This window comes from Amblyomma mixtum, chromosome 6 (assembly GCF_055824585.1).
Source record: "Amblyomma mixtum isolate Tamu chromosome 6, ASM5582458v1, whole genome shotgun sequence".
Lineage (NCBI taxonomy): Eukaryota > Metazoa > Arthropoda > Arachnida > Ixodida > Ixodidae > Amblyomma > Amblyomma mixtum.
In genome coordinates this window covers 114,257,576-114,283,618 of record NC_143017.1, presented here as the reverse complement: position 1 = coordinate 114,283,618, position 26,043 = coordinate 114,257,576, and the positions used below count along the sequence as shown (strand labels likewise).

The 26,043-nt window shown below is 49.9% G+C and overlaps 1 protein-coding gene across 2 annotated transcripts in view; it reads right to left on the bottom strand.

Moving 5' to 3' along the window:
* The window catches only part of pnt (ETS transcription factor pointed), a 196,877-nt gene extending 176,846 nt beyond the window's left edge, over positions 1–20,031 (bottom strand). Inside the window, exon 1 of one of the 2 annotated variants that reach the window (XM_089548842.1) lies at positions 19,442–20,031. The gene's annotated coding sequence lies outside the window, so the exon portion shown is untranslated. The remainder of the gene's footprint in view (positions 1–19,441) is intronic. The other variant, XM_089548836.1, reaches the window with a different exon arrangement.
* Positions 20,032–26,043: the final 6,012 nt, after the last annotated feature.

Below are 26,043 nucleotides of genomic sequence, written 5' to 3'. Positions count from 1 at the left end.
TGGCGCACAGGCACACAGCTAAGGAGTTCAAGAGCACCGCGCTCGTCCTTCGAGGGGGGCGTCATCGCCGCCACACGAGCAACAAGAAAGCGGGCTATTTTCAAGCGTGGTCTCTAATGTTCCCTCCGAGATGGGAGGAGCGCACCACGGCGAGCCGCGTGTATAAGCCCCCAAGGAGAGACTTGCAAGCTTAAGGTGACACTTGGCTCTCTCTCTGAGCAACTGTACCCGCTCGCTTTCACCGGACGATATAAGAACACGGACGAATTCAACGGCCGTGTGTTTTTGCTTAATAAATAATTAATAAAGCGCCCCATGTCTGAAACATCAAACGGCGCCATACCAGATTAAAGTTAAAATTCTCATAAATGTACACAGAGTTTAGCTTATAGCTTCGATTCTTCCGGTGTTGAGAGATTAATTTTCTACCTGAGTTGCGAAACATGTCAGACCCAAATTCCTCATTTCATGGTCTTCAAAGCCTGTCGTTGGCCTCTTTTTGATCGAGGCCGCCTTTGTGACGACAGAAACATTAAATAATAGGTTTATGCTCTCGCCATCATTTTGGGCACAGTACGGTGGTAGCTAGCAGGCGATTGACTTGATTCGGAAAGACTCAAAAACATAAAAGCTCAAGAGTTCTGTGCAGTGCTTCGATATGTATCACCTCTCAGTTGAAAACATAGCCGAGAGGCATTCGCGGGTTTTCAGCGGATGACCCCACAAAATGGGCTGACCAATAGCAGCATATAGATGTCAGTGCACGTTAAAGAACCCCAGGTGTTCGAAATTTCCGGAGCCCTTCACTACGGCGTCCCTCATAGCCTGAGTCGCTTTGGGACGTTAAACCCCAATAAGCCGAACCAATAGCAGCACATAGCGCAGTTGTTGCTGATTGAAGAGCAATTGCGCTTTCAGACATGAAATGGCAGAAAAATAGTGCAATCTCTTTTATTTCTGCGCGCACGAGGTTGTTGCCATCGTACAAAGATATTTTGCCATTAATAACTCAGCCTCGCAAGCGACTCTGTACAGGGGTGCTGCACACAAGCTGAAAAGGGCTCGGAAATGAAAGAAAATAAATGAAAGGACTAAATAGAACGGCTGTGCGTATTGGCACCATAAGTGCGCACATCGCTCAACAAATCAGACCCTGACGATGTAACGGCAGGTACAATTAGTCACCCTCGCTGCTGAAGGCAACGGATGCGAGCCAAGCAAGCGGTGGAAGCATTAACAGCGCTCTTTGCAACCGGAGCTGCTGACAGCTGCCCGAAAGCTGATACGAACTGCTGTTTGTTTTGCCTCGTGCTTTCGACGACGTCTTTAGTCACGAATTATTGCTTGCCATATGCGCACAATGTGCACCGACTACACGCTTGAAGATCTGACCAGTGGTTCCGTCCTAAGCGACCGTCCTAAGCGACAAAGGAGCTCTGTCCCCTCAAAATATCAGTGGCCAGGAGTAGTTTCACAAAACCTCCATTAGGCAGGTTCTGTTCTTTATATAGGCAGCCATCCTTCTCAATGGCTTGAATATGTCTTAGCCAACAATTTAGCTGTTCGACGCAAAGGAAGTTTGCGCATTCATGAAGCTGCTCCTAAATGTTCGCATGTGAGATAGCGGCGTTATACGATCACACTTTATAAATTACGATTGTGGCTCTCGAGAGCAGGGAATAGACAGGATACTCACCTCAGTCACGGTCAGGTTAGTTACCGTGGTTAGCCGCCCGGATGGATACTCGCCAATCAATAAATAGAGTTTAATGCGAAAACAACCAAACAGCTGTGTGACTCCGCCACAAAGGATTCATAACGTGCGCACGTTGCGTGGATCCATTTTCGCTGCCTCCGGACGGGTGGGGGTGCGGTAGAAGACCTGAACAGTGCCCCTACGCGCTTGGAGGACGCCTATATAGGCCTGGATGGCGAGTGGCTGTGAAGAGCTGGCGTGCGGGGCCAGAAATCGACCTTTCACAGAGTAGCGGTGGCAGGGAAAGTGCACACGCCAACGGAGCCGCACCCGCCCACGCCAAGCCCACCGCCTGCGCGGGCAGAGAGCACACAAACGTGTCGAACCGTGAAGGCAGCGAAGCGAGGCTGGCGCCGATCCTGCGACGGTCGAGGGAGCAGACTCCCGCTGCTAACAATGCACGAATCTCGAACGCGCCGGATCACATACGAGTGTACATTGAGAAAAGCTCACAGACTGTCTTTGTCGGAATCTCGCACTCGTTTTGCTGCTGGCTCGTGTTCTGGCGTTGAAAACCTTCGGAGGTTGTAAGGACGAGAGTGCCGCCCACATTGGCGAAGTTTGGAGCTCTGGGTACTGTACCCTTCACGGCACATTGGTAATTTCAGCTAGTCGCACCTAGGAAAAGATTTACAGGCTTCGCATACAGCTGATCACTGTGCCCTGAATAACTACGGACTCTTGAAGAGGAGGTTGCAAGTGACAAGGGAGAAGGAAAGTATAGGTTTGCTGCAGTACAAAAGAGCTGAAGGAACGCCAGGGTTCCAACAACAAGCGTGCGATGTCTGTGCGAAAAAGATATCCACCACAAAGGTGAGAAAAGGCAAGTTGTAATTATTGCAAATGAAATGAAAACCATAACATTCTTCAACAAGCTATTACTTGGTTGGAGCTCGTCCTTTTAACAAAATGATGTAATTACTTCGTAGTCCCAAGCCTGCTTGAGTTATACCCTGCTGCCGGAGAACACTGCAAACCTTACCACCAAAGAAATGATATCGTCATCCATGTCTACTGCTTGTCGACTTCTGGACAAGGCCACGCTTTTCCCTTTCCCGTTTCCTTAAATTTTTTTCCAGGATGTATAATGACGAAAGCACTCGTTTGCGGCATTCGTAATCCACAAGGGCAATGTTAGCGCGCTTAATAGCAGATTTGCCTCTTCTTATAGGCGAAATTTTAGCTACCGTCACAAAGCCAAAACTGTTGTCAAAACCACCATATATTTTCCTAGCAGCAAGCAGAGCAGTTCGCACGAGTGCCGCATGTTTTCAAAAAGATTCCGCAACCACCTTCCACGATCAGCTATCACGAAGACAATCATTCTGAGCAGCTCAGTCAGTCACAATCACGGAATTCAAGCCTGCCTTCGCACCTCCGGAAAGCTCATGGCAAGCAGAGGACAAAGAGAGGGCTAGCTTGAAAAAGGGAGAAAAAAAAGTAGGCGGGTACGTCTCCGCCCCATCAATCATGCGGATCGCGCTGTTCAATCAGAGCGCCGGTGGTCGATGACTCCCGCCCCGTCCAACAAGCCACGCATCGCGAACGTCTCCTATCTTCACCTCGACTGCGTGACCACGGTGTTTAAACAGCAGGGGCTGAGTCTACATATCGCAGCAGCTGCCGCGCACAGACGAGACACACCATGTGGTGGTGGTGGAAGCCCGCGGTGGCATTTGTACGCAGCGGTTGTCGCAGACGACTTGTACTGCCCCCCGTCTCTATATAAGGCCCGCGATTCCCGGTAACTCACAGCACGATGGAGACAGCTGTCGCGCAGCTCTATTCGGCGTGCAGACTAAACACCGACGAGTTTGCCCTGCTCAGTTATTCCTGTTCTCTCTTGTTTACGTACACTGACCTCTTCATTCAGTCTTTCACTTTTTTTTTTGTTTTTCGCCACAGAACTGGCTACGCACAACGGCTGCTCAAACATGAGTTGTAGCGCATTCTCCGAAAACAACCGCATATGCATGAAGTTCTCGCGATATTTGGTCACCGAACGTGTGTCAAAGAGAAGGTTTTTCACCCCGCTTATCTTTTTTGTTTTCAATTATGCGCTGCGTAGACGCATATATTTGACCTTGAAAAACAGTATGGCAATTGAATGAGATTGTTATATATTAAAAGCTAGGTGACCGAACAAAATGCAAAAACAGCTCTCAAAGACATTGGAAAGCTTCAAGGAGACTACATTGTCTGATCAACAGTTGCACCGCAGAATGCAAGAACTTCTCTTCCATTCACGGCACCATTCTGTGTAACACGATGGCCTGTACTTTGGTTTTAAAAACTGCTTTTGGACTTATTTCTTTGCCTCTTGCAACCTCTTGTGTCCACATGACGTCAAAGTGAGTATAAAGATAGGCTGCAGAGAACTGAAAAGGTGTCCTCCACTTACAGAAAGAAAGAAAGAAAGAAAGAAAGAAAGAAAGAAAGAAAGAAAGAAAGAAAGGAAGAAAGAAAGAAGCAAGAAAGAAAGAAAGAAAGAAAGAAAGAAAGAAAGAAAGAAAGAAAGAAAGAAAGAAAGAAAGAAAGAAAGAAAGAAAGAAAGAAAGAAAGAAAGAAAGAAAGAACCGAAGGGCTTAGCCGGCGTTCTCACAGCTTTTCTGTTCGTTTCTTTAAGAGCACGCGAGCATGCGCGGCCTATATACGGCACTGACAGTGCAACGCAATTAAGAACCAAAAAATGAGCGACTGAGCGATGAGAAGGAGGGGATCAAAGAGAGTAGATCCCTTTCGTTCGTCATTTAGTACCCGGAGAGAAGGAAAGGCAAAGCAAGAAAGAAAAAAACGACAGATAAACAACGCCGGCACAAGGCGTGCGCGCGCAGACGCTAATGGCGACGTGGGTAGAGAAGCCTCCGGAGCCCATCGCCGAGACGCGCAAAGGCGCTCCACTCAACGGTTGGGCGAAGCCTCCCAGACAAAACACAGCGCAGTTGTTTGGGTGACGGCGAGTGCGCGGTCCGCGCGTTGCAAGTGGATACTAGTTGCCCGCAGGAGCGCGCGCGGGTATGCACGGATGATCTCCCCCCCCCCCCCCCCCCCTCTCCCTGCCGCGAACCGCATGCACACGCCACTTGGCTCAGCTGTATGGAAGGGCCTATCTAGAAAAGCAAAAAAGAAATCACAAAAAGAGAAATGGCGAGAGATGCATGTTTGCCTCGCGTCGGCAACCGCTTTGACTCTTGCTGACGAGCTGTGTAATCTACAGGCTCCGAAAACCGCGGCGCAGAGAAAAACACATTCGCACACGGTGGCGGCTCTCACGAGCAGCAAGTGACTGGTGACGTAACGTGGACAAGTGAATGCCGGCGCACTCCAAAAGTGCAAAGACAGCCGCTGCCTTGTATGGAATGGACGAGCGGTATCACGCTCGCAGTGTTTTAATAATTCGCTCCTTCGCCAACGAATAAGTGCCCCTGCAGCAGTCGCATAAAAAGTACAGACATTTTTTTCACAATGCATGCGCGCTCGCTTCATATCTGCGTGGGAAGAAGAGCAAAAACGAATCCAGCGACCCGGCAAGTTACCGCGGAAACCGCATGGAAAAGTACGGCGCAGTTGTTGGAAGTGCACTACTCCGAACCACAACGCCGTATTGCTGAAATGTACTTTCCAAAGCTCACTAAAAACTTCCCGTCTTTATTGGACTGAAATGTTGTAAGTGGAAAGCAGGTTAACGGAGCTCTCGGGTTTTATTTCACTTTTGCTTTAATACGATTCTGTTCTCTCTTTTTTATCGGCTTTGTGTCCTCACTTCGTTCAGTGACTGGGTTTCATGGAACACGGACTTGGCTATTGCTGTCAGCAGGAGGTCGTAGATGCGACCTCAGCAAAGCGGAATTCCAACAAACGCTTGATAATGATTACGACCTTCCTTATGCTTTTTATGTGGGTTATGCGGTAATATGCGTTTTGGGGCTACTTTGTCCATTCTCATTCTCAGAGTTCTCTTTCGCGCATACAAAGAAGACACAAAGTACGAGGAAGACAGGGCAGGGGGCTAGAGGTATGTGAATTGGCCTTTCAGGTGGATTATTAAGCGTGGCATCATCCGATGGCTCAGGTTGGAGAGATTAGCGACGACAAAGCTGAAATCTGTACCCCCAAATGCGACAAGCTGCCAAGAAAAAAAAAAAATGTTCCTTACGGCAGCAAAGAAAAACGCAGAGTAAACAGATCATTTCTAACCCGAAAATGCCTCACTCACAACTTTGCTTAATTCAGAAGTTTCGCCCAATTGCGAGTCGCTGCGACTATAGCTGGCAATGAACAGCAAACCTCACGTTCGGAGTTCAGATGGCGGATGCTTTGGGTTGAGCTGGCGCGAGTAAACGACCTGTTCGCAGAGAAGCAAAGAACAAGAACCCGTATCTCACACTGCGAGACGATGTTATCTCGCTTGCGCTGTTAAGCGTCCTGCAACTCGAGATCAACGCCCGTAACTAACGCTGACAGCAGCTAGCTCGGTGTCAGCTACTACCACGCGTGCATTAAGTGAGGACTGTCAGGCAGGCAAGCACCCTCGGTTCCGAGGAAGACGTCGGGGCATCGCCCGTGACATCTCTGCCCCCGAAGGCGGCGCGCAAGCCGCCTCCGTGCGCAGCGGCGTCGCTGACAGGCAGCCGTAAGCATGGCGCACAGCCGCGGTCTCCCACGCGTCCACAACGGCTTTTCCACGGCAGCTGCTGTCAGAAGGAGCGAGGACGCCGCACTCGTAGTTGGCCTCGGACGTCTCCGTTCTGTTCTATTCCCGAAGCACGCAGTGTACCCGACGCTCGCGGCATATGGTACCAAGGTTCCCGCAACCTTGTGTCGTTCCACGGGGGAGGCAACACAAACAAACCCGCTCAAACAGGACCGCACGAAAGAGCAGCACACGCCTACAACGGCTACCGACGATTTGACAGTGCTTGACAGCTGATGCGTTTGAAAATATTGCGTTTCAACAGATACTGAAGCCACGAGGGGTTGAGGCGATGACGTAAGGCGCATTTTGTACGTACATGTCCGTAACAACATTTCGGCGTGTTCTTTTGTATTCCAAAGGGAAACGACGGGAAGGAAAGTTCTGGAAATTAGCGAAATGGTCGCATTATCGACGGCAGGTAACTATAAATTCAGTCGCACTACGAAATAAGAAAAGGGAAGCCTACGACGATGTAACGGTGTGTAGGCCGAATGCTGGGCAAGGTCAGCCGCCAGCAGTTCTCATCCGTGATCTAGTGAAAAACTCGGCATCTACGCGTACGTGAACGTAATCACTCGCTTGCTGCAGTCTGAAAGTATAAACGCGCGCACAACGGCGCACCCTTACATAATATGAACGCACAAAGCTGATTTGGCAACAAAGCCAGTGCGGACGTCGCCATTACTGTCACTCCACTAAGACCTCGAGGCGACTGTGGAAAAAAAACGCGAGCTAGCGTAACCTAATCACAGCACCGTACATCTGCTGTAGCCAGTGAAACACAGGAGGGCCTCTGGTTGCTACATAAAAGTTTTGACGTTACAGGCTGCGGCTGGCGATGGTAAAACGGGAAAATAATTAATCCGGAAAAGGATCACTGCCAAGTATTGTCTTCAGTGTGTCAGCTTAGCATCTAGCTTCCGTAATACTGCACAGTTTTGTGCGACACATTCAGGGGGCAAGACCTCTCTATTAGCTCTCACTCGGCACACTACCCACCGCGCGAGGCGCTTCGCTTTTCAAAGCGCGGGCGTTTCAAAAGAACATGGCCACGTCGCCCCCGTTTCGTCCTGCCACCGAAAGCGCGCGAGACAGCCCGCACGTATATCCGGACAAGCCGTGCTTTCCGTGCCGAGTGGCCCAGACGCACCTCGCTGTCAGGGCAGGACGCCCCCGCGTCAAAAGGCGTCTGACTCGCAAGGATCGTGTATACGTATACGCCTGCGTGCGTGTGTGTGTGTTCCCGCGAGAGAGCGGTCGGGTCATCTCTCGGGTCGCTTTTACGATCGCAGATAAGAGCCGCCAGCGACGTGCGGCCCTTATCGGCCGAGCGCGCGAAAGAGGTACACACACGTGGCCGTGCCGCCGATAGCCTCGCCTCGCAGCAGGTCCCGCAGTCGGCGCCCCACAAGCCGCGCAGATAGCACACTGCCACTCGAGCCCCATGCGAGTTCGCATCGAAGCTCCGCCTTCCGAGAAAAAGCACGCTGTGCTTCGAAAAGCCATTAGACTCAAAACTAGTCCCACATGGCTGTCAGGCATGGACCTTCCGCTAATCTGTAGAATAAGAAGACCAGCTGTCTATGGTTTGTTCCGCTTGTTTTTTTTTTTTTTGCTCTGCTCGCTATTATTGTATTTGCGTGTCAATGACCTCGACGAGCTTCTCTTCCAACGGCATACGCGTGTGTGGAGAATAACGTATACATGGCGTTCGGTAAAATAAAGTTGAAGCAACAAGGGCTGTGAACACGCTTATCAACAGGCCTGTACCCACACTACCGGGTCGGATTCCAAGCTCAGACCAAGCAGAGCAATAAGGACGACCAGGCGAAGAAGCGACTTCGATGAAAAGTCTACAAAATTCTCTTAGTGGCGCAGCCGACAGTCATCTTTAGTGGTGCAGTCGACAGGACTGTCACTATGTGCAGCAACGTATTTGGGCAGCTCACTGGTGGGCCGTTTAGATTGATACTGCCCCCACCCCATTTCCTCCAATGCCTGCGCGTTTTCCTTTTACTAAGCTCGTTTATAAGAGTGTACATAGGCCAGAAAGACCCGAACAATTTTCTTTCGAGGCTAATAATCTGATTACGAATACAGCGTGAAATGCAAAGGATGAATGACACCTGTATTGGCTGATTCGCTGCAAAAGTAGCACCAGATTTGGAGATTTGGAGATTCGGAGTGGGCGATAAAACCGGTTGCCCAACCGCGAATGAAATGCCGTCAGCCGTGCTAATTCAACGAACCGCATTACAATGACGTAATTGCACAACTGCTTGGCAAATGCGAACATGGTGACGCCGTGATGTGTGAGAATGCCGAATGGAAGCGCACGCCCGCGCTCGCACACACACACACACACACACACACACACACACACACACACACACACACACACACACACACACACACACACACACACACACACACACACACACACACGCACGCACGCACGCACACGCACGCACGCACGCACCAGGCTGCAGCTCCACGGTATTGACTAGGCTATGATATGAGTTTAGGCTTACTGTCACGAAAACACATATGGAATGAGAAGCAATGCTAAACGGACCAGATAATTATACACAGAGGTAATCTGGACTGTCTTTAATTTCAATGTAAAATACCTTCGCTCAGACGACATCTTTTCGCAAATAATCGGCAGCATACATTTGCCTGTTGTTAAATGCGCGCCTACAAGAAGCAGTGCCGAAGTGGTTAAGGTCGGTGGCAAGGCAAGCGGCCCGCGCAAGGCTGAAAAACAGGCTACACGAAGCCATTGTTGCAAAGGAGCAAAATAAGAAATAAACCCAGAACGAGCAGTGCCGCAAATGACGCTCGGGTAAGCGGATACTAGTATTCGTTGTCTTGTCCTTCCTTTCACTGGAGCTGTAACCCAGCTCATCCTGCAGAATAAAAAGAAAGCTGGCAGGGCCGGCCTGCCGTGTGAAGGACACGGGCTGCCGAGTAACATCCCACCAAGAATGTTTGTTGGCACAGAAGAGAGCCAGTTCTGCAGCGTGTTCGCAATGAGCGAAGATCGCATTGTACAGCGGCGGTGTGTTAGGCCGTGACGAATGGGTCTAGGGTGCCCCGGCGTTTGCGCTAAACTTAGCGTTGCGAAGGGCGTACCGCCTCAGCCCTATGTCTTAATGTGTGCGTGAGCGATCTCCTCAGCCCTTCCTTGGGCGTACGCTTCACTTTTGCTCGGCTCTTCTAATACATGAGACCGTTCGCTGTTATCCTTGCCAGAACTGTTTCCGTGCTACGGCAGTGCTGTTATTACAATAAGTGAATATTCACTGAATTGCGAATGATTGTTGCAAGAAGCGGTGCCGTGAAAAAAAAAAAAGTGATTTGGGGAGAAATTTGTTTTCGGAGATTTGGAGAAACAATAAGTGAATGTTCACTGAATTGCAAATGATTACTGCAAGAAGCGGTGCCGTGAAAAAAAAGGTGATTTGTGGAGAAATTTGTTTCCGGAGATTTGGAGAAATGATATTTGGCATCGCCACAATCGCGCCGAGTGTGTTTCTCATTGAAACAAGCTGCTGCGCCCACTCAACACGCACCCACTTAGCAACGCGATTTTTTTTTATATTGCCACGAATATTATGTATGGCTACATTATGGGCAACAATGATGTAACTGTTTTTGTTTATTCTAGCACGGGACTATTAGCTCATTAAATACACAGCCGCGCCTGAGGCAGATGAAAACACTGCGACACGCAATTACAGATTCGTAGTTTTCAAGTTACTTGAATGTCGATTAGCAGCTGCCAACTCATTACTGCTATGTTATGCTCGCTTAAATGCTTCCTAACTCTACACTACCTAACACGGTTGCCGGAGGAATTTCTCGACGCACACCTCTGCAGCGGACAGCAAAGTAAATTTTCGGAAGCTTTATAAACTCACCTGTGTGGAGGAACAAAGTTTCGACACCGAAGTTCACCAACAGACCACAACGGCAGCGATGCATCGCTAAAACTTCCGACACCCCTGCCTCACTGCGAGATGCATCACTGGGAATGAATTCCCCGCTAATGATGTCCACAAGGCGGCGCACTGCACCATCAGCGAAAAGAAGCCTAATAAAAAAAAAAAGCTAGGGACAGGAGAGTGCAACCTTTGAGCTCAAGGGATGAGAGTTCGCCTTCGTGGCGCGCGCTATGAACAACTCCGAGCCGCACATGCACGAACAGGTGGTTTTTGCAAAAGCGAGGAAGCACAACAAAGATCGCTGGGGTAGGGTAACACTATTTCGACCTTGAGTCCGCTGCGGAAGCAAACTTGCTCACGCCGCATCGCGCCGCTCTTGTTTCACGGTCGACGAAAAAGACCTAACACAGCCGATGGGCTACAGCTACGCAAGCTTTTAGATAAGATGCAGCGTCCTAGCCCCGTGAAATCAACTGAGCCCGATTGAGAGCACGTGGCTAACATGCAGTGTTTGTTTCATTCTTTGTTAAGAAAAATGAAGAAACCTTCTAATTGTTCACTTCAGAAACAAAGTGTCAATTGAAAAGTTGTACCGGCCTTAATAGATAATTCACAAATACAAAAGCTTCCACGTGATAGGGGTGCTGCTTCAGCCTTCCAAACGAGTTTCAGAGAAAAAAAAATCTGCTTTCCTCGGAAGCGTTGCCTCCGAAGGGGCTTTACGCGTGCTCTGGGCGAGAGATATGCGTCAGCAGCTCAGCTGTCACTGTAGCTTTCTTCAGATCCAAGGACCAAATACGAATGCCTCCCCCACAAGCCTTCTTTTTGATACCTGCTCACTCTCAACAGCCCTCAGTTGATTTCACTGTGCTAGGACACTCCGCGTCTTTTTTTAAAAGCTTTGTTACGTTTAACTGGAACACCTGTTGTATATACAATTCAAAGGTTCCATGTCACTAAAAATTTCTGCGGCTTGAGCTCACTGCTCAGTGTTTTTGTGACAAGAGTGTGGTTATGGCAAATTATAATTTGAGTTTTGTCCTCTTGTTCTGAAATTAGCACTGCATTAATGTAGATGTTAATAGGAACACGAAGCCCGCTGTTTCGGTCGAGAAAGTTTACTCCGCAAGTACCCTTCAAAAAGAAGCCCACCAGCTCGACCCTTATCTTTAAATTTTAGTGCAAAAGTTTGCACAATGCGCTTGTTGTGTCATAGTGCTTATAAAGAGCATTTTGTAGTGCGCAATAAACAACGGCAAAAAAAGCGCTCCAGGGTCCGCTTCCGTCAAGGTGGTGATTGTTCCGTTTTCACAAGGCAAGTGCGGTACTTACTGACGTAAGCCAAGACTAATCCGTCCCTGAGGGACGCAGAGACAAATGCGCAATGCAGACGAAATGTCACACCGGTGGCTTTTCCTCAAAGGGAAGTATTTCTGCAGAAGTGGGGCAAAACATCGGTTTATAATTACACCTTGCTTTGTGCGGCATCAGAGCTGCTCATATTCATATGCTTCCGTATTTCGCAAGCGAAGCCCAATATGTAATACACGCGCCTTTGAATGTTTTACTCCGGCTTCTTCTACGTCTTCGAATGTTGTTACACGTCTAACGTCACTCTCCTATTTTCAGTTGCTAGGTCAAAGAAGAAAGGCAAGGAGAACAGGGCTTCCCTACTGCTACAGCTCAGGGAAGCACTTGCAGGAGTCCGTATTCTATAAATGGTATAACTATATAGTTCGCTGTAAAGGGCGCATACGAACTGGCTTTTCGCCTTTGAGTCCAAGTGTCCCGGCTTTGTGGCGTACGCGCTACTTTTCTTTCTGAGAGAACAGTAGGTTTGCCTCTGACGTATTTCTTCTTTCAACAGCCACACAGTGTATTTCTGCCGGAAGCAGCCTTTCTAGGGCTTCTCTCCAAGCGTTTAATCAGCTAGCTGTGAAGACGTTTTTCATTGCGCCTAATTCGTTGCCTACTGCGGAGACCTGCTTTGCGACGGCCGTTTAATTTTGAAAGTAGTTCGGACGGCGCGAAAACAACAAAGACAAAGGAGACACGAACACAACAGGACGGGCGCCAACTTGCAACTCTGAGTTGCAAGTTGGCGCCCGTCCTGTTGTGTTCGTGTCTCCTTTGTCTTTGTTGTTTTCGCGCCGTCCGAACTACTTTCAAAATATGAACCAACTAGCCCAAATCAAAGTACTTCTTGGGCCGTTTAATAGCCACCTGCCACGGTGGACAGTTTGCTCCCAATCAGGCGGACACGTTGTGATGACGTCACAAGATCACGTGATCTAGACCACCGCACCTTTTTTCGCTCACAGCGCCGCCGACGACGCCAGAGAACGAGAGCCTTAATGCTATTGCGTTAAAAATATTCAAAACAGCTGGTCATACTAAATTCCATTTTTAGCCCCGTCGCGGTGGCTCAGTGGTTACGGCGCTCGGCTACTGACCCGAAAGACGCGGGTTCGATCCTGGCCGCGGCGGCCGAATTTCGATGAAGGCGAAATGCTAGAGGCCCGTGTGCTGTGAGATGTCAGTGCACGTTAAAGAACCCCAGGTGGACGAAATTTCCGGAGCCCTTCACTACGGCGTCTCTCATAGCCTGAGTTACTTTGGGACGTTAAACCCCAATAAGCCAATAAATTACATTTTTTCTCAAACTACCACCCTCACCAATGCTCGCGAACCAGTGGCGACTGTTTGATCTCACTGCATGGGGACATTCCGAATTCTTACTAAGAGGTATTATACACTGCGTGGCTCAGTACACCCGCAACACCCAAGTGTTCGCTTTCGCACACGGGAACCGCCTAATAGACGCCAGCGCCTTCTTTATTAGCACACGAGTGACCTCTCACCGCAGAGCTGGACCCTCGTGCACGTGCGACATACGAATTGCCAGCTACGCACGAAGGCCACCGCGGTCGTACGAAGCCCCGGCGTGATCGCGGGGCGGCTCGTTGTGCCGCGGACCGCGCGTGAGGCCCGCGGGGAGCGGCGAAAGACCTCCGGCAGGCCGGAGCAGGCCACGCGCGTCTCGCCGACCTCCGGCCCAATGTCAGCCCCACCGAACGGCCGTGAAAGTCTGCCGGCCCCCTTCGCTCTTCAGGTGAGCCGCCGCCGCCGCAGCGCGCGTGCCTTGCGGGTCAAGTGCGGCGGGTGCCATCGGCACGACGGACTCGGTCGCGCCGGCAATGCGCTCACGCTCGCCGCCGGACAAGGCCCGCCCACTCTCCGCTGGCGTCGTGCGCGTAGGAAGGATTTCGGAGATGCGCGCTGCTCGGGGGCACTCGACGAGACACGCGAAATAGCCGCCATTGGATTTCACCTTCCTGCGACCGAAAATTTCCTTGCGCTCTAGCGGCTACGTGGCACCAAATACGCAGTGAATGCTGCACTCCCATTGGACACCTGAACCACGCCGTCTGAGAAGATGCGTGAGAGGGAGTGAAAGGAAGCAGAAAGAAGGAGGAGCCGTAGAGGAGAACTCCGGGTCATATTTGGACCACCTGAGTTCGCTTTAGCGTGCACGGACATCGCAGCACGGACGCACACGGGCGCTATCGCTTCTAGCCTGCATTGAAATGATGCCGGGGTTCAATCCCGTGACCTGGATAGTGCTCATAAGCCCAAGCCCAAAAGCAAGATTTTTTTTAGTCTATGCTCACAACTAGCCGACTTACAGGCGTTGCAGTCAATCCATTTCGCCACACTTTTAAACGTACCCTTACCCTCTCGGGTCATTTGCAGCAAGGTTTTTTCCTCTTTCTCCGTCTTCATACGGGTCGCAAGGAGCTACGATAGCATAAAGGGGCTTTGTGTTAGAAGCCTGCGTCGTGTGCGCTGTGCGAGGTGGGCGCCTTCATATGCCCGCGTTTGGAGGCTCTTAAACACACATATGCGCAGATGCGCCGCTTCCAGAGCAGCCACAGCTAGATCTATGCTGCTTATACGGGTGCCGCGGTGGCCGGTCCCGTAGACACGCTGAACACAAGAATGGTGTCGGGCGACGGCCCTCTGGACTTCTTTCGAGAGGCGCCATTTCGGACGGTTCATTCAGCTCTGTCGTCTCATCGTCGAAGTGGGAAACATGAAGAGGTTTGAAAGGTGCAGCTTACAGCAGGGTCGTGGCACTTTGCAAGGCACCCCTGGCTCCTTCGTCTTCGTCGCTAGACGTAATCTACGAGTCCTCAACCAGGTAGCCCCTATTTCTGCCCTTGAGTAGCGTCGTCCTGTGCACAGAAACGTTCGTTGCGCAACCGCGAATACGAGCGCAGTCTACGCATAGAAAAAGAGAGAGGAGCATATAAAGGAAAATACGAAGAGGTTCGCTCAACACTTGTCCGGGTGGCAAAGCTGAATGGGGAACAGCAGATAAGAGTGTGTCAAAACATTCACAGGTGGCGGGCTTTTCTGTTAAACCCTGTAATGGGACCTTTGTGGCACCCTTGGAAACCTTAAGATCTGGAGGGGGCAGGGATGAGAGCACCTAAACCGCCTCCGGAAAGATTTGGAACGCTGGCAATGCACAGCGATCTACAGTGCATGGTCCAGAAAGAAACCCTGAGGGCTGTATATTTCTAACAAAGGTTGCACATGCATGTGTCGCTTCATACATGTCCATCCATTCATTCATGTTCACGAATGAATGAATGAATGAATGAATGAATGAATGAATGAATGAATGAATGAATGAATGAATGAATGAATGAATGAATGAAAGCAGCGACAAGGACAGTCGGGAACAAATAAAGTGCGCCCATAGAAGGACGAATATAAATGCTATGTACAGCCTCTATGCCCTCCTATTGCTTTCGTATTGCTAGAACTCTTCTAAAACACGCCACCTTGTTACTTTTAAAAGCACAGAGTTGCGCAGAATAGTGCACAGGACAAATGCAGGAGCAAATGAAAAGGTACCGACGAGCGGGACTACTTGGTAAGCAACTTTGGAGCAAATTACACCCGATTTCGTTAAGAATTAACGCAGGCTTAATCAGAACAATGAGACAGAAATTTCTGGATATAACGACTGCTCAAAGGCAATCCTCGAAGGTCTTATAATTTGTTACCGGTAAGCCCAGAGAAGGGATTTTTTCAGCTCTACATTCTGCTATAAACTGAAGAAGTGGCCTATATGTTTGAGCATCTGCCTCTCATGAAGAAGGTGTGGGGCTGATACCCAGTGCTGCCGGGTGGCCACATGTGACACCTGTTGCTTAGTTCCTCTTGTTGAAATGCTAGAAATTGGGCCTCTGACCCCAACCTTGTGTAAAGAAAAATACCTTGTGCCATAATAGGCTGTTTGGCGAAAGCTGCTCTTGCACCATTATTTTTTTTTAAATTCAAATTCACCATCATATATGGATATAGGTATACTGGTGACAGAAGTAAGCATAGCGCGTCCGTATTCGAGCCGCTTTCTGATGCTTTTATTTAATACCAGCACAAACTACTGCAGCTATCCTCGGGCCTGATTTAAAAAAAAAATAAAACGTGAAAGAGAGCAAAGACGACCCCCACCCCCCGAAAGCAAATAAAATGAAACCCGGACAGGTTTCGACCGATAACGAACCAGCTGACCTCCCTCGCCACAACAATGCCCCGGACCATTACTAAGGGTGGCGTGACTTTGAATGCGAGCCTGCACAGGGCGTCAGCTTGACAGCTGCATTCATTACATGCCAAGGACGCGCGGCGGTCTGTCTGCGCGCGAGCTGAGGCCCGCCTAGCTCAGTTAAAATACCAGCACGAACACTTTCGCGGCGCACCAAGTCACGGAAACGAATCTACCGCCTGTGACATCCGTTCTTTTCAGTAAGTCAAGAGAAATAGTCGAGTAAGAACTACAACTTGTCACATCAAATTGGTGACTGGGTGGTGGCAGTGAACGAACACTTGCGTAAAGTATGAATTGAGAAAGTGATAAGGGGAATGTAGCAGTAAAGGAATCCAGGTTGCAATCTCGACCACAAGGTTTCGTTTTCAGCAGTTTTCGCGTGTCGCCGCGATCAAAATGCGTTCGCTGTAAATTACCCATGATTTGAAAAGTCCTAGCAGAACGTTACGAAAGAGAGAATTCCTTCCAGACTTTTGCCCACATATGCCAGATAAAATTCGCTAAGTATGCGTGTTACGAAAGCGCTAAAACACACGCAGGAGGTGGCAGTACAATGGGTTGAGAAATACGCAAGTATTTAAGGAAGCAAAATGTCGACTAACGACAACTTCTCAGTGACTGATCAACCAGGCCTACTTTTCTTTGTCCTGCCTCCACATTTCGCGCCGCTGTAGTGGAGGTTACTGCCTGTCCATCTTCAGCCCTTTTCTCTCACCTCCGCAATTCAGTGGCAGGCTGCTCTAGCCCATTAAATCGATCAGGACAACAACGGTTCCATCAACGTGCCAGAACTATATGTGCATGGTTTTATCCCTACAGGTTTAAATGTTCCAGGGTGAGACGTAAGCATAGGATCGGTGAACTCAACATCCGGATTTAATTACATCCAACTGTTGCTAACTATCTCTGTGCCTTTCTACGTAAACTGCTACTTGGAGTAATATAGATTACGACATGTACCTTACAATTCAGTACACCAATAGCAGGAAATTCTAAGGCACGACGGGCCGCTGGTTAATAAAGATATCAAGCATACCTAGAAGTATGCATGTGCATGCGTAACGCACAGAACGCTGCGAGCCCTGGACTGACATGTGGCACCAAACCCCAAGATGGCTTCCTTATAAATCAAAGACCCAGGAGCTGCCCGTAGAGAAGCGCTAAAATAATGCACTTTTTAGTTCTCAGCTGTTTTCCCGCAAGATATCACTGTCGAAAAAATAAAACGAAAAGCACCCGAATTACATGATTTCTCAGCGAGATATTTGACAGAGTTGCAACCCGGCACAGTAGCTCAGTGACTTTGGTGGACAGGTGGCGATCGAGTCCAAGTTCGCAGGATAGACTCCTGTACGCGGCGGTCGCATTTCGATAATAGAGAATCCCCCGTGTGCTGCTGTGCGATGCCCGTTTATGAGCCCCAGGTGGTCGAGATTAATTCGGAGCCGTGCAGAAGCGGATATATGGTCACCCATGGAGGCGGTGCACCCATTTCAACCCTGCATTTCTAAGACTCTTTTCGCCGAAAAAAAAAAAAAGGTAGTTCAGCATGTTTTTCTATGTAAAAATTATTGCTTGGCGGGAGGGTTCGACCAGCCCCCTCTAAATCCTCTCCTAGAGCATTGTACCGCTGCGTCCGTCATTGTCCACGCGGAGCCACACATTCCGAACACCCCAATAACCGAGCTGCGACTGGTCATCTTCTTGTTGTTGGCAACAACCTTACGAAGTCTGACAACAGCGTACAACTTTTTTTCTTTATGGGAGCAAAACAACCTGCGCCTCGATCGAATTCAAGCTAATAAAACATCGGGGGAAGAACCGGATCAGGCGGGGGAAGCAACGACGGCAGACGTGCGCTCCGAGCGGTTGGACGTCGCGGAGTCACCTGCGGCGCCGCCGCCCTCCCGGCGTTGCCCATCGCGATCGAAACGGCCCCAGTGGGCCTCGTGCCAGGTGTAAGCGGCGAGCATCGCCGCGGGCCGCCCCAGCGCCGCACGAAAACAACGCTCTGCCGCGGGCTTGCCCCCCAGTTGCAAAAGCCTCCCAGCGTTGCAACGGCTGCAGAGGTGAAAGAATGACGCTGATAGCGGCAGCGCCGCAGATAGCGGTCGACACCGGAGCCTGCCACGGCGCGCCTATGTTGCGCAGCCGTGGTTATGCCGACGGCTCGCCCCGTATGGCGGTGCTCGTACGAGCCGGGACACCGCAAGCGCCTCAGCAGCAGCTTCCCTGGTCTGTGACCCTGGTTTGGATGGCCGGCTCCGATGCCTAGCATGAGTGCCTATTTGTTTCCGCGATTTGGATTCGAGGCACAGGTCGCTGTAGTTTCGGTGTCCGTTTATGCCACTGCTTTGTGCCTGTCAGGCGCCGTCGATGTAACACGTCGCGAGCAACCTGACTAGCTGAACTGGGCTGAAGCGAAACGAAAGAGAACGTCATCGTAATTATCAAGAGAACTAGGTGGGCTGCAGAACTATGATCAGCGTCGACCACGAACTGCCTCAAACTAGCCTAGCTTATAGTACTGTTACTCCACGTCCACCTGACAGCCAAAGTAGCAGGCTCAAAATACCACTCGTAGAATGAGCGAAGGACAGGGTACCAGTACCAAAACGGTGGTCCACGGCGAAAGACGAGTCTCGGTTGAAGACGGAGTATCGCCAGGTACTGCACTGACGTCAAAGAACCGCGGCGGGATTGAGAGTACAGACATGGACCTGGGAACAACTACAGCTCCGTGCTTGCACCTGTTGCGCCAACGGGCAGACAGCATAGGATAGCATTCCTTCGATCCGCAGGGCACTCTTTGTTGGAATGAGGCGGACCATTTTGGGTTATAAATTATGCAGCAACGTTAACAAATCAGAGGCTCGGCAAGGGTGTTAACTTTTGGTTCTCGCTCAAACTCTGTTCTTGAAAACTGTGACCAGGCGTAGTTTCGAAATAAAATAATGCCTTTATACGTCTCTACCATGCAGGAACAGCAAATTTCACTTCTCTGCCAGACTGCCGCATACTGAAGGGAGCAGGAAACCAAAACGCTCCTGTACGAATGCGCTGTCAGATCTCATGCACCCCTCAGGAGTATATTTCACCACCATCCGAACTCCAACAAAAGCCACAGCCTCTGGCGCTAGACTCATCTGCTTGCCACCGCTCACCGTTTCAGCCTGTCAGCAGCCTGTCAGCAGCCTGTCACCTGTTACGCGACTGCAGTATGTGACACTTGTTGAATAATGCCGTTTCATTCGATCGATCCTCAATGCAGAGCAAGTTCGGAATCGATGCTCAAACTGCAGACAGCCAGCCTATTTATTGTTCCGCACACACGCACACAAATCAAGGCGTTTGAAGATGATAAAACGTAATGGGGAGGTTAGATGACAGCACACACAAAAAAAAAAAATTGCACTTACCCAGCAACTTGTACGTTGCTAGCCCGGGGCCACCCAACCCTGCTTTAGGCTTAACCCGCCGAAGCAGACAGCCGGGCTGGGACGTCTCGCCGCCGGTCGTTCGCAACACACACACACAGAGAGATGCGCCGCAGGGCGCGCCTTCTCCCCTCTTCACCACGAGCGTTCGCCCGTCACCCGGTGACACGTAACTGCGGCGACCGAGGCACTTGTCAATCCGTGACAGCACACATCCAGAGTTCGGACACCGGGCTAGTGCGACGGGGACGTTGGGACAGTAACTCCTCCAGCTGAGGTGCTGTCAGGGAAAGACGCCCGGGAAACGAGAACGAACTGGACCAAAAGGCAGCGGCGACGCAGCGCGGGCGGGCCTCTCTCTCCGCGCTCGACGACCGAAAAGGCACAACACGCCCGGCGTAGTAGAGCCGAACACGAGCGAAGAAGGCACCACGCACGCACGACCGCACCACGTCAGACTGAGGGAGGGCACCCCGCTCGACTGAGGCTCGGGAAGAAAGTGTGCGCCTGTGCGCGCCGGACCGTCAGCGCCGCTCGTTCGCTCGACGCGCCAAAGGGCACCGCAGCGCTCCTCCTCTCCACGGACTCCGCACCCGCTCCCCCACTCTCCGGGAACAGAACAGCAAAACAGCCGCCTCTCGTGCTGCGTGTGTAATGTACGGTAACTTTTCAAGCAGCAAAGCTTCTTTTTTACTTCTGCGTTTCTGTTGTGTGTGTTTCTTTTCCTTTCTTGCCTCTCTCCTCGTTGGAGCGAAAGAAGAGGAGGGCGAATTGCCCTCCTGGAGATAAGCCGAAACCAACAGCGACGATCAAGTGGAGCTGCACCGCGACGGGACGCTCTGTAGAGGAAAGGGGAGCGAACGAACGTCCCGTACAGGAATCGGTGAAAGAGGAGTCCACGAACACGAGATAGAGAGGGGAACACAAGAGTGCGCAAGAGAGAGAGAGAGCTGCCGGAGACGCGCGTCGACGCTCGAGGGCGCTGGTGATCACCGAGCCGGCCGGTTTGTGAATGAAGCTACGCCACGGCGGAGTCCATTGGCTCGGACGGCAGTTGAACGGCGACGTCACGCTCAACGTCACGGGACGACGACGAGCCACTTCGTAGAATCAGTTGGGAAAGCGAGCCGCCGGCAGAAGCGTCGTCGGCGTCTCCTCTTCCTCGGAGGAGGATCGTCGAGGAGGCGGAGAGGGAGACTGCGGGATCATCATCACTGGTGCTTCGTGCGAGGCGGAGAAGCCGAGACGATGCAAAGAAGGAAAATATGAAATATAAAAACAAAGTTAAACGAAGCGCTCCCAGCGTTGGCTTGCTGGCGAGAGTGCCAGAAAGCGTGAGGCGGGCGGCCCGGCGTTGTGCACGGAGGGAGGGTATTTTCGGAACACACTGCCGCTTCTTATGTTTGCCAGCTCTCTTTACTTTCTGAGCGGGCGTTTGTCTGCCGAGCGAATGGGTCAGGAAGGTGCGGGAATGACCAGGCTGCTCCTTCTTTATTTCGTTTTGATTTTTTTTTCTCGTTTTGCGAGGCGCCCGTGGGTACGCCGAGCATACGTGGACAACGCGTTTTTTTTTTTTTTTAACTTCTCCATCGAGGTTTCTTCTCTTCAGTCGAAAGCTACCGCTTGCGATCGTAGGGCCATCGAAGACATGAATGAAACTCGTAGATCGTTCTCCCGCCTTCTTCACGTAGACGGATGCTGGAAAACTGTTTGATCACGAAAGCATCATAACGCTCCTCTGCACGAAGCCACTCAGGAGCGTTCCGACGGGACGAACTTGAGACAAATGAGAAAAGAATTACGGCGCTCGATGCTTCGGGGCTCAGTCACAGGGCAGAGCAAATAGCAGGGCCCCGCCGCGGTTGGCGCGTCATAAAAACGCGATCACAGAGCAGTCTCGTTGTTTCACTCGGGCACGGCGCATTGTTTCCGAAGTTGGCGCAGCTTGAATGGGAGCCTTTCCACTGGACGCATACTTCGCGACCACTTTTTTATTTTTTTTCCGGCTTGTGTGGTTTTCGATCACACTGCTACGCCGGCAGCGGTGGATGTGGCAGCTGGCTGAAGCGGCGATGGATTTCGGAACGGCTTGCTGTTTGACCGAAGATTGCGCTCGTGTACGCAGCAGTGTTTTTCAGTACAAGCAAGCCGGACAAGGCAGATCCGTGACACGGTTCTTTTTTCTGACCAGGATACGGCCAATGTTTTACAAGGGCGATGATGAAGTAACACTCACTGGATTCAGAGATGCTCTCTACATCCACGACACTCCGTGAACGGTCCATCAACGTATGTAAGAGCTTGCAATTGGGGCTGCTACTGCATGTCGAATGACAGAGCATTCGTAACTGCATGGAAATAATGATAGATAGCGATCATCACTAGCGAGAGGATGCAGCACAGTGCCCTGTCAGTTGTCACTAGAGTGCTCTCAACGTAGTGCTTCCTTTCATCCGTCATTGCTCAGCACACACTGATTGCACTGTCATCACTGCATACTAGGAAAGGATGGGCCAGCCCATCTGCTTTACTTCCGCTGGCTGGTGGAATCGCTTGGTTTCAGGTAAAATCTTCACGGTGCGCATATTTGGATTTTCATGAGACCACGTGGCATTTTTCTCTGCATGTAAGCTATTTACTGCTGTAAATTTCAAAGATTGGAAGCATGTCGAAACACGTTAAAAAATAACAAAGCGGTTGGAGTCAATTTTTTTTTTCTTTTTTTGCACTAGTAAGCTATGCTGCTCCTACTATTGAAGCGAGCTGGTACAGTCGTGTCCCATTGACGACCGCTTTTAATATGGACGACTCAAACAACGGAAACTTTTGTGGGCACCAAACGTTTTCGAGCCATTTCCGACTCGTTAATGGGGAAAAACTATGCGCGCGCCATGAACCGGGTTAAAATGCACGGGACATATTATAGCCCATCTATTTTTGTCCCGTTGATACGGAAAGCGATAAGAGCCAATTTCCGAATTCCCGGAAAAGATGTTCCGCTCCTTGTATTTTGCGTACAGGAAACGAGCGAAAGTGATCAGTCAATCAGGCTGTTCTGTGTGTGCGTGCGGGCGTCTGCGTTTGAGTGTCCGTCTGTGTGTGCGGGGGGGCGGAGTGGGGGGGGGGGGGGGGGTCATGCTTTACAGTAGCAAGGCGCCCAGCCTACTCGCCTTGCCATTTGCCGCACTGCATGAATGGCTGCGAAGAAAAATTCTCTCGCTCAAGATTGTGCTCTGCTGAAAACCACACTCAGTAGCTATCAGCTGATTGAATACAGAGTTTTTGGAATGTGAACAGTCGTTCGTAGTAGGAGAAACTCTATTACACCATAGGGACATCAGGCGCCATTGCACATCTCATGGGCTTCTAGGCGCTTCAAACGTGCTTCAACTTGCACCACATTATTTTATATATAATGCAGACCAGAATAATGCACCTCGAACTTCTAATATCGCCCGATTTTCACTTCGCAGCCCGCCACTACGCACAGAAGGAAACCTTAATCGTAGTGTTTTTAAAACTATTTCTTTGGGTTTCTTTCACGATCCATTATTACGGACGACTCACTTTGTGGACACTTTTTGTCAGGAACTAAGGTGTTCATATTAACGAGGCATGACTGTATGCGAAAAGATACCAAGGACAGGTGAATGGTTAGGTGACTGTTCAAAAATTTACTCGTTCTATTGAACCTTCATTAATTATTCCTTTCATATTGGTACCGTTCATTTCCACACCTGTCACCATTGTTGATTGCACTTGCTTCACGTGGTATAAATAGGAGACAGCTTTGCAGCGCACAAAAGCACACGGATGAAGAGAGTAGACACCGCGGGTGCCAGGTGGTGTCTATAATTATAACCAGAACCAACTCGCCCAGCTGTCTACGCTTAGCTTCACATGACTCAGTTTTGCTAACAAGAACAAAATAAATCCCTAGAACGCTTGAAATATCGTAAGTTGCCGTTCGCGAATGCTTCAGAAAACGGAGCACAGTAACACATTTTCTATTACCCTCTTTCAAAAGTATCTCCTCTTTCTCGCTTTTTCAGGGACCTAAATTATGAAGAATTCATGTCTGTATGGTTGCGAAAGAGTTGTCATTGGATGTGGCATGCGTCGCTTACCTTTCCCCCTTTTTCAACTTGCACACAAAGTACATCCGCACCAAACTGAAAACAAACCAGGGACGAAGTCATCGCAGTTGATCCTTGTATAGGCGCTAAAGAAAAAAGAAAAAGAAAAAAAAGCCGTTCAGCTCTAGCGTATGCATCACGTGCATGTGATGGCTTGCCAGTCCTCATTGATTAAGGTAAAACAATCAACTATCAAAGTTCTCCTCAACACACAGCTGCAGAGCCGAATAAGGACCAACCTCTCGTCAGCCACCAACAAGCCCTCAAAAAGAAAAAAAAAAATCTTGGAGTATGTACAACGCTTGATGAATAACGCTCAGGAATGCTTAATCATTTGCACCCTTTACATGGATAGTAGACCCAGTTACAGTCAGGTGCAACTCAAGAACCCAGCGACAGATGCCTGTCAAGGAGACCGTCCAGTCAATGGCATCGGCCGACTCTCATGACGTCGCAGTTAATCGGATGAAGTCATGGTTAATTCTCTTTCGTCATCCACTCCCTGCGATGGCTTGCTAACAGGTCACATGGGATTATAACCACGGCATCATGAGAATCAGTAGACGCCATTGGCCGGAGGGGCAGGGGCTGGCAGCTGCAAAATGATTAACCACAGATTTACCGAATTTACCCCAACGTAATGACAATGGTTCGACGCCGCTGCCTGGAGGACGTTCTTTGAGTAGCACATCTGGCTGCGTTCTTGAGTTGTACCCGTCTATAACAATCTGTTGTGGCTGCATCTAATGATAACTGCGGTAGTGGTAGCTTCACTTGCGGACACTTTCATCAGATATCAAGTCGCTATACATACCCAGAGGAATAGCCCATCCAGAAGGCAGAGGCGATACATATCGATACCCAGGCGGGAGGGACAATGGCAAGGAAAGAGGTTTTCTCCAGGCGTACGTCAAAAGGGAATCAACTACGGAGCAGCATCTTCAGTGCCCACTTTCTGGAAAGCAGGAAACGAGCGAACGTCACGCATAGGGCAAATAAAGCAGCCGTATCTACAGTGTGGGCCCAATTCCTAGCAAGAAAAAGTGTTAAACGGGTAGCCCTTGAAAGGAACATGTTTCGGGCCTTATAAGATGAGTGCCAATTTCCTGTTCTTTGTGCTGTTCCTCCCTGTCTCAATCTCTTCTACGTACTTAAAGACCAGGAATGTCTTCTGGTTGGATAGTTAGCGCATTTAGTTCATTTTCAAGCTACGCGAAGCAACGAGGACAGAGGAAGACTTTTGTTAGAATAATTACATGCAATCCTTTTTATACGCTCGATAACCACCACATGAACAAGATAAAACATGGAGTATCGTCTGCACGAGGACAGAGGAAGAGAACACACACTCAACAGAGCGCTGAACTTCTTACTTCTATTAGAATGATTACATGCAATCCTTTTTAAGGCGAAAGCCTTTAATGTCTCATCGTTGTAAGCAGCAGTTGTCGACAGAGAATGTCACGCTTTTCAGTTGGTCGAAACGGTCGTGACGTCATAGTGCGCCAATTTCAAACGGGGCCAATTGTACTTTGGCTAGTAACCATGCAACCAATTGAAGGGACCATATAGTGATGCTCCAAGTGGGACTGAGCTTAGTTAATTGCTTAATTACCCAATTAGCCTAATTAACTTCTCTAGTCAGGCCATATAAATAAATAAAACCTAGTAAGAAATTGGCCGAGCTCGGGAATCGAACCCCGGTCTTCGGAGTGCGAGACGAGCATGCTATCCACTCCGCCATGCCAGCTCGATGGTTTGGAATGAACAAAGGCACGTCTAGTGAATACGGTGTCTTCGCTCACTGCCATCCTCCTCCTTTCCCTTCCGGCGACGTTTAGGTGTCCACCGAGATATGAGAGACAGATACATTTCCTTTCCTCAAAAACCAATTTACCGACGAGCGAGGCGTAGAACCGAATGGGCGATGGCGTTCTGTGGACTCCCTGGCAGCGTTGCAAGACGCTCTCGCGTTCCACTCTTAGAGGCGAAGCTTAACATCTTAACCACACATCAGTGACCACACTTTAGGTCAAAAAATCATGTCGGGCACGCTCAAGTTTGGTTCGACATCGATTTCGGTCCAATTCAATCATGGTCAAATTTCGGGGGCGGCCCGGGCCAAATTTGGAGGTCACCATCATGTCAGGTACGGTCAGTCATAGTTGTACATCTATTTTGGTCCAAATCGGCCAAGGTCAATCTGTCAAAGTCAATATGTTGCTGTTCTGTGCTTCTCAAGGTTAAACCAATATCAAATCAGGCATGGAATTGTGAGCAACTTTTGTGCTGTGCACAGCTACCCCTCTGAAATGACAGCTGCCCCTCAAATGCCGCAGTGCGTGTCGTCTAGTAGAGAACTGATTTAAAATCACGCAACCACGCGCACTGTAGCATCTTAACTGATTCTGTCATTTTTGCCTCGCGTTCGCCCTTCTTCCAGCGCCT